The sequence below is a fragment of the Ylistrum balloti genome, unplaced genomic scaffold (genome assembly GCF_031769215.1).
Source record: "Ylistrum balloti isolate Yb309-2 unplaced genomic scaffold, AGI_CSIRO_Ybal_v1 Utg369782, whole genome shotgun sequence".
In the NCBI taxonomy this organism is placed as follows: domain Eukaryota; kingdom Metazoa; phylum Mollusca; class Bivalvia; order Pectinida; family Pectinidae; genus Ylistrum; species Ylistrum balloti.
In genome coordinates, this window is record NW_026781970.1 from 2,355,156 (window position 1) to 2,363,351 (window position 8,196).

At 36.8% G+C, this 8,196-nt stretch overlaps 1 pseudogene; it reads left to right on the forward strand.

Moving 5' to 3' along the window:
- Positions 1–557: 557 nt before the first annotated feature.
- On the forward strand, positions 558–7,993 carry LOC132544111 (putative ankyrin repeat protein RF_0381; annotated as a pseudogene).
- Positions 7,994–8,196: the final 203 nt, after the last annotated feature.

The following is an 8,196-nucleotide window of genomic DNA, read 5'->3' on the forward strand; positions in this document are numbered from 1 at the left end:
TGATTGACCCAAATGTTGTATCGTCGATGAAACAGAAGACGCTTTCTTTTCCGGAACACCCGTTTAATATCCTTAAACTCGTTCAGTAGTCGCCGTGTCTCTCTTTCTTTAAATCATATTTTGTTCTATTTCTGTTAGGGCAAATGTTAAATTTGGATTATGATTATGTTGATATGTTCGTATCTTCTTTGCTGTTTCAGATGGGTACTACAAAGCATGACCGATGAAAAAAAAATTAGATATAATAATTTGATTTTTCTTGCTTGATTCTATATCTCAAGTAAGTTCGTCTATGCCTAATACATGCTGATGTGAAATGAAGTAGAAATTGATCAAGTGACGCACGGAAAGTCAAGTTTCCTGTCTCAGGAAAGCTTGAGTACAAAAATACACACATCTCACATTCCGAGTTAGATTTGCTGTTTCCCCTCTCGCGCGCCTTCCGTCCGTTGACCGCGGGAAGGGAGATAAGTCGCCCAAAATAATTCGGTCAGGAATGTAAACACAAAACTGTCAGCTGTTGAGCGCATGGTTTTCTCGGCCGGAAATATAGGCCAACACTTCTACTGAAACAACCATATATATTCGAACCCAGCGTTAATGTTTTGTTTCCTGACAATGTTAATACGTCTTATACATTCATGAGTATGATAAAGCACCGTTAAAATTTGATGAGTCAACGTTGATGCACAAAGGAGTATGCAAATTTATCACATGAAGTCGAGGCGTTTAGAAAAGGGGGTCAGGTATGTGTTTACGCTGGTGCAAGGCCAACAGATTACAGCTTGTAATGTAGGCCAGTCTTTCTCGGACTGGAAGCAGACGCTCTGTATGGTACGTATAATATACTAGTTCTTATTAGTATGTGTTATTGACATAACTACATTTGTACTACATTAATTATGGATGCCATTCATTGTGTTTAAGGATGCTTGGCCATATTAAAACACAAATATGATAATGGCTTAAATTGTTTACTTTTATATCTTGTGACTTGATTTAAGAACATCTATAGTTTAAATATCGTTTATGCATTTGCCTAATAATGTACGTTTCATTAACAGAACACTAATTACCAATAGGCTCAGTCACAATGCATTTCCATATTAACTACTTACTTTAGACACATTGTAACCGGCACCGACTTTTTCTACTTTAAACTGCGTTGAAAGTAGCTTGACTACAGGTCTTACTGTACCAATAGAACAGCTTACTGATGATCGGACAATGAATGAAAGTACAGCTAACCCATTGTAGCTACACTTATGTTCTTTGAGTTTTTGACATTTGAAAACTGCGACATTCTCACGTGTAATGAAACCTATCAAATAAGGGTTTTCGAAGCGTCTAGACCTCGCAATAGGTTATGACATAAAATAATTGATTTAGTTGCACGAGTCCTTACATACCCCGAGGTAGATCATTTCTACCAATGTCCTTACCTTTGCGCAGTTTTGTGCAAAGTTTCATTAGTTCGGACTTTTTAAGTCCGCTGTCGCTTTTCTAGATTTATTTAAACTTTGCATGCACAAAGTTGAATATTGTCAGTACGAACTTGTTGCAGTATTACACAATTTTGCTAGTTAGAAATGGGATACGAATTGCAGATGAGTATCATTCATCCGGATAGCTACACGATATACTAGTACTGTATTTAAGTATCGTTAGTCATGTTATTTTGTACTAGGGGCGGAAGGGGCGGACCCATTAGGGGAAACAGAGCAACCTCTGTAAAAATCCTTCTTCTTCAGTAGGATTTTCAGGATTTTGTCCCAATTCGGTCTGAAACACGTTGGGTGAAAGAAACCAACTTTGTATAAACGGCTGGTCTCGGGTCCTCAGGGGTCAGGAGGAAAACAAAACAAATTATTTGAAATTCTAATTCTACAAGAATGTCAGGAATTAGTCCTAATTTGATCCGAAACATCCTTGGATGACATGGACTCAATGTCTTATAAACGCTGGGTCCGTTCCCCTTGGGCGGGAGGGGCGGTCCATAGGGGAAATAGAGCAAATTCTTTTAAAGACTACTTCCTCTGTAGAAATGAACGGATCTGTAAAAATTTGGTCTGGAGCATCTTTGGTAAGGATTCCTTAGTATAGATTGTTTTACCGATCCCATCGGGACGAAGGGCTGGGGTCAAATAGGGTAAATAGATATATACAACAGTACCTTTAGAATTTACTTTTCTTTGGTTTTCATTAAGCATGTCAGTCAAACAAAGCCAGAGGAGCGATACATGCCGTATAGGCCTCCTGCTATAATACATCGCAGTTTCAAAAGGCATGTGTAAACTGCGTCGTGAACATGTACTGAGAGAATGTATTTGGCGTAAATAGAACCATTGAGTTAAAAAATGACAGAGCTGACGACGGAGCAAGGAGTGCTACACCCCTGCACCAAGTGTAATAATAAGTACTTCAGTGACTTCCTATATTTTTTTTTAATTTTTAATTTATTTTCATTATTTTCAGACAGAAGAAATTCAACATGAGCCTTAAAACAAAAGAAACTCTGCTATTTGACGCCATTTTCTCAGGTGACAAGATCAAGGTGATGGAATTATGTGGATTGGACCTGGATAAGAATACGGTACTGCACTGTCCTGCACGCTGGGAAGGAGTCACGGTCCTTGGAGCAGCTTCGTGTTTAGGTTGTTTCTATTTTACTTTTTTCACAAATTGCAAATTGATATTTAATAGACATTTTTTCATTTTCTATGATTTTTGAACTTTAAATTGGTTTTGCTAAACGGTAGCTTCTCCGGAATCACACGATTCTGGTCTCGATAAAGTTCATCTTCACCCATTAAATAGCTTTACCAACTTCGAAGACTCTTTAGTCCCTACCCAACAGCTATAGCGAGAACCAAATTACATGTAGGGTAATGTTATATAAATATGATCTCTAATATATGTGACGGTCTTTAGGAATGCAGGATACCTGCCTCGCGACATATGCCGAAATATTAGTGAGTTTTTTTTGTACAATTGAGTTATCGCCCTTGTCCATTCTGGTCCCATTGCATGATACACAAAAACACAAGATTGTTTTCATTAAACTGCTTCGCGTTTAGTTCATACGTTATATTTCGAATTGAACCCTCATTCATAGATAATTTGAACATTTCTGAGTTAATTGGTTTCCTTACTTGCGATAAAGTCTATATAAAAATTGCGTCAAAATTGAATTTTCAGTCAGAGAGCAGAGTGGGGGACACATGAATTAATGTTAGGTGTTGCCAGTGATTTTAAACACAGAAAAAGACAAGTTTTGCACTTATCTAGAAATAATAAATTAGAATTGTCATCTCGATTGTACATGTATACTACTTTCTGGCACCAAAAAATATTTAGAACTTCATTATTTCTGAGAATGTGACAATTATAATTTCCCCGCAGAGCGGAGCGAGGCGATTTTTTGTTCTGAAGATGTTATACTAAACTATTTCAAGTACTGCCAAGCGAAGAAAGCAACAATTCATCGGACATTATTTCCATTGTCAAACTGATCAATTGAGGCGTAGAATAGTTTTCTGGGTTTGCAGTATTATTCCAGGTTATATTTTATAATGTAGAGTATTTATTTTATGATGGCCAAGCGGGTCGAGTGTTAACAAATTCTCTAAAAAATGGTAAAAATGTAGGTTTTGTTTAAAATGTTGACGTTTGTTTGTTGCCCTTTATGTGCATGTAGTTTAGGCGAGCATTTTGGCAATTAAATATTGATTTATTTTATCATAAATATGAATTATGATTTAGCTGTTTGTCTTTTATTGTGAATTTGTATGCATGCATATGTACAAGGGCAACACCTAATGAAAAAGATATACATGCAAGGCTTTTATGCTATTTACGTAATAAAGTGATACTAAGGAGGGCGTTATATTGTCTTTGAATTTTTTTATATTTATAGTTTTAAATAGGTATAAAAAAAATCACTCATGGTGATCATGTGTACATGAAACCACAGGTGAAAATACAGGTTTATATCTATCATAATTTTCAGTCTGCACCGATGTGGAAAATCCTATAAATCTACATAGCATGGACATGAGAACTAGTTGCAAACTTGCTACTGTAGTTGAAATAGTTTTTCCATACAAAAAAAGCATAAACTTACCGATAACTATCCGCCTCTTCTCCAGAAGACCTGGTAATTCTTTTCAAGCTTTTCCTTTTATCCGCCATTTTTTCGTAGTACGTAACTCAGAAAAAGACAATTATTTTGCGGTATGTTGGTCAAATTTTAATCATGGGAACCAATGGAATGGTTTAACGCAAACCTTAATTTTTGTCATGACATGTTTCCCGAGTTAAAAGATATTGATATTGAATAAGTGAAATGACTTGGTTTCTAATATAACTAGTAGCAATGTAGTGGTTTATACAAGTAGGCGTTGACAGTCACTGAGTCTTAACATCATGTCATATTTTTGTATAAATTTTTGTTCATATAGAAATAAATTGGGTGGTTTTTAAAGGAAACAAAAAGCCAATTATAAACAAAAAACTGATTATGAGTAAATATGCACGCATTGTATTGGTGATAAACTTAAGCGTGAAATTGTATTTACAATTGAATCATTTTAGGAAAAATTGTTTGAACAAAACATACATTTTGTAGTCAGTCAGTTGGAATGAATCAAACTTGTTAATTATGCGTTACAGTATAAGTAGTCACCCATCGCCATGCCATTACGTCAGTCTTATCATTGTGATGAACTATTTTAATTACAGGTCACATCGAAATCGCCCAGTATCTACTAAATGAAGGGACGCCAGTGAATTTTATCGACCCATTGGGCGATCATGGGCGATCAATACCAGGTTGTTAAATTGTTGATAAAAAACGACGCAGATACAAACAGTGTAGACAAAGAAGGTGTGACACCTTTACTTCGCGCAGCCATTGGAAGAAATTATGACCTGACCAAATTGCTCCTTCAACATGGAGCAGATGTCAACCACAAAGACCAGCTACAATGTTCTGCTTTACATTACGCGTGTGTTCATAGTGATCCAAATCTTGTTGACCTTGTAGTAAAAGGGGGATGCGTACTAAACAACAAAGCCGTACTAGGGAAAGGCACCCCGTTAGCGAGTCTTGTTCATCGTAATGACGTCAAATCAATAGGATTACTTCTTGAGGCTGGTTATGACCTTTCAAAAGAAAAATGGCTAAAAAGTTACCTCCACACGAACTATAAGGTTGATAATGTAACGCAGATGTTGGTTTATCGACAAGAAAATCCATCCCGACTCAAGGAAAGATGTAGGTATGTGATAAGATCACAGATAGGTGGCAGAAACATGCAGGAAAAAATTAACACCTTTAATATTCCGCGAGTGTTAAAATCATACTTATTATTACTAAATTGATTGACAGGCCCTTGGGACCCGTCGATTAATGTCTTACACTTGCGTTTATGGTGACCATATTTGCAATTCGGAGGTGGAGCGAATTTTCCAGATGTTGTACATCACAAGTTGCAGCAAATCACTCTTCAAGAGTGGAGTGCTCTCAATGAATCGGTTACACTCAATGCAGCATTTGAAAATCCAGTTTTCGCACTCTATCCTATAATTGTAATTCCAAATTAGGGAAAAGCACGTCCCTTTTTTTAGTGTTTGTCCAAAAGAGGCAAGGTATTGGTTATGGCTGCTGACTAAGCCAAGCCTACATTCATAATGATGCTGTATATGTTACCTCTTGGATTGTCAGCGTTTGAAGCCATGTCCGTATCAACGAATTATGATGGAATGAAATATCAAAGTATACTTTCAGTAATATATGTGGACGTCACATTAGTTATCGGGATTGACCTAGATCTACACTTTGGGTGCTATCAATGCAGCAGAAGGCGCTTACCCTTTTGGAATACCTGTGCTTATTCTCAGACTTTCAGGAATGTTTTGTTAATATCTTGCCCTTGCTGTATCGATTTGTAGTTTGAATGAAGACTGTGAACATATCGGTACTTTGTTTCGGTGATGTACGGATACCTACTGTCCATTATCGTTTTACGATAACCACGCGTTTTGTTGACTTGATCACTTCAGGACCAGTCACAAGGAATCTTTTCACTTCCTCATTTTATATCGACTATGCTATGCAAAGAAGTATACCGCTTCGGTTGAAAGGTTGTATAATTATTGTCCACCAAAATATATAAACTCTACAAGATATTGCCGTATAAGCCAAGTGCTGTAATGGATGTGTCCTTTGGCAAGACACTTACTCTTATTGCTTTGAACGGCATGCGATGGGCCTCTCATGTGTTGTTCAGTGAGGTGCCGACATCTTCAAAGATACCCCAAAAAAGACCCTGGTTGTTCACAGTGCGATAAACCCAGCCAACATACCAATATACCAAACTCTATATAGACATTATTATAGTGCACGGGGAAAACGTTATTTACAAAACTAACGTGATGTGGTCAGCTGATATATAAACAAAACCCATCTGATCATTTTGATTATCGCAGCGTAAACAATCCGTTATTCATGAGAGTATGTCAGATGTTTGTGTCTGTAAACACATGCTATTTTTGTTTTATAACGATTTGGTGGTAGTGGGGGCTACAACGACCGACTATGCTAATTTTGATATAAAAGTCGGTCGCGATGTCGTGGAGATTAGAATCAGGTGATATTGGTTTTGTTGCACGATAATAAACAGCAAAACGATTGGTTTACGATATTGACACTATAGATAAATCATTAAACTTGAAATTAAAGAGAATTTCTAGTGGTTTCCAGAAAAAACAAGGTTTGCAATATTACACGATGGACGGGAAAATGACGACTAACCTCACGTTCAACCAATGCGTGGGTGCATACATATGCACAATGCATAACAAGCTGTGCAAGAGTATGTGCAAGCTCGGCGGAACGATCGATCATCTTAATGCGATATGACACACTTTAATATGACAGAACGAGCGTTTCTTATCTTAACTGACTAGAACAAGCCACAGATATTCGGGCACATGCCTCGAAGCATGTGGATATTACATATCCATCATCCATAAACTCACGAGAGAAAATTGACGTACATTGTGTATGAAGCATAAACATAGTCAGTTGGTGTCTGTAATCCTTGCTAAAATTGTCAAGACTTATTTGTCCGGATACTTCAATAAGTATTCAGCCAGGATATTTAAGCATCCCATATTTATCAAAATAGTGTACAGCTTGGCTAATAAGCCACAAACATACCTAAACAGCTATGCACGAAAACAATGAGACGTTCTTGTTTTTTATTATATACGACGCACTTATAGATCAAGGTCAGGGTTTATAGATATCCGTGTTGCCATGCACGATTTTCAGATTTTAAAAAATTAACATAATTTATGGGCTAGGTCAAGGTTATGAGAAATCCGGTTAGTCTCGGACGCAACGAGGAATATTGTCCGAGGAGGAACTGTTTATTTATGTTACATGTTGATAAGTTTACTTACATTTATTTAGCACACGTGTTTCATGCTTTTAGTCACATGTTAAGCCAAATGTAGAACATCTGATTTTAGGAAATAACGCAAGAAAATTGAAGATGCTGTTTGGAATTTCGTTTTTTGTTTGTTTTTTTTTTTTTTTTGTTGATTTTTATTTTTTTACTTTAATAAATCATGTTTAAGTCGTAAATTTTGTGACATTCTAAAATAACCACGAAATATGGTATAAAAATGAATAAGCTCGTGTTTCCTTGCTGTTTTTTGTTAGCCTTAAGTCACTTTGGGGTGCGTTCGAATGGTTTTGTGTCTATGGTTTCATGGTTAATAGATATCACACCTGTTGAATGTTGAAGTTGCCTTCATTCAGTGGACATTCAATCCTCATGTGACCAGGAACGCCAACCATAAACAGTTCAGTATCCATACCTATCATTTTAATTTTCATCTTGTTTTCAAGGGAGACAATCTTGTCAATCAGTTGACAAACTGATAATACAAAACAGACAATGTTTAATACAACTAAGTAAACGTTTCCTCTTTATTCTGTTTCCATCTCTACGGTAGTGTTGACATGGTCCTTTATCTGCGGAGCAAGAAGTACGTTGTTAGAGTTGCCTGCGCACATCCGCAGACTTCTATCCTTCTAGCTGTCCGTTGTCCGTCCGTCAACTTCTTCTACCAACCGCTACTTATTGTCATGAACGACTGAGCAGATTTTGACTAAATTTGACCAGA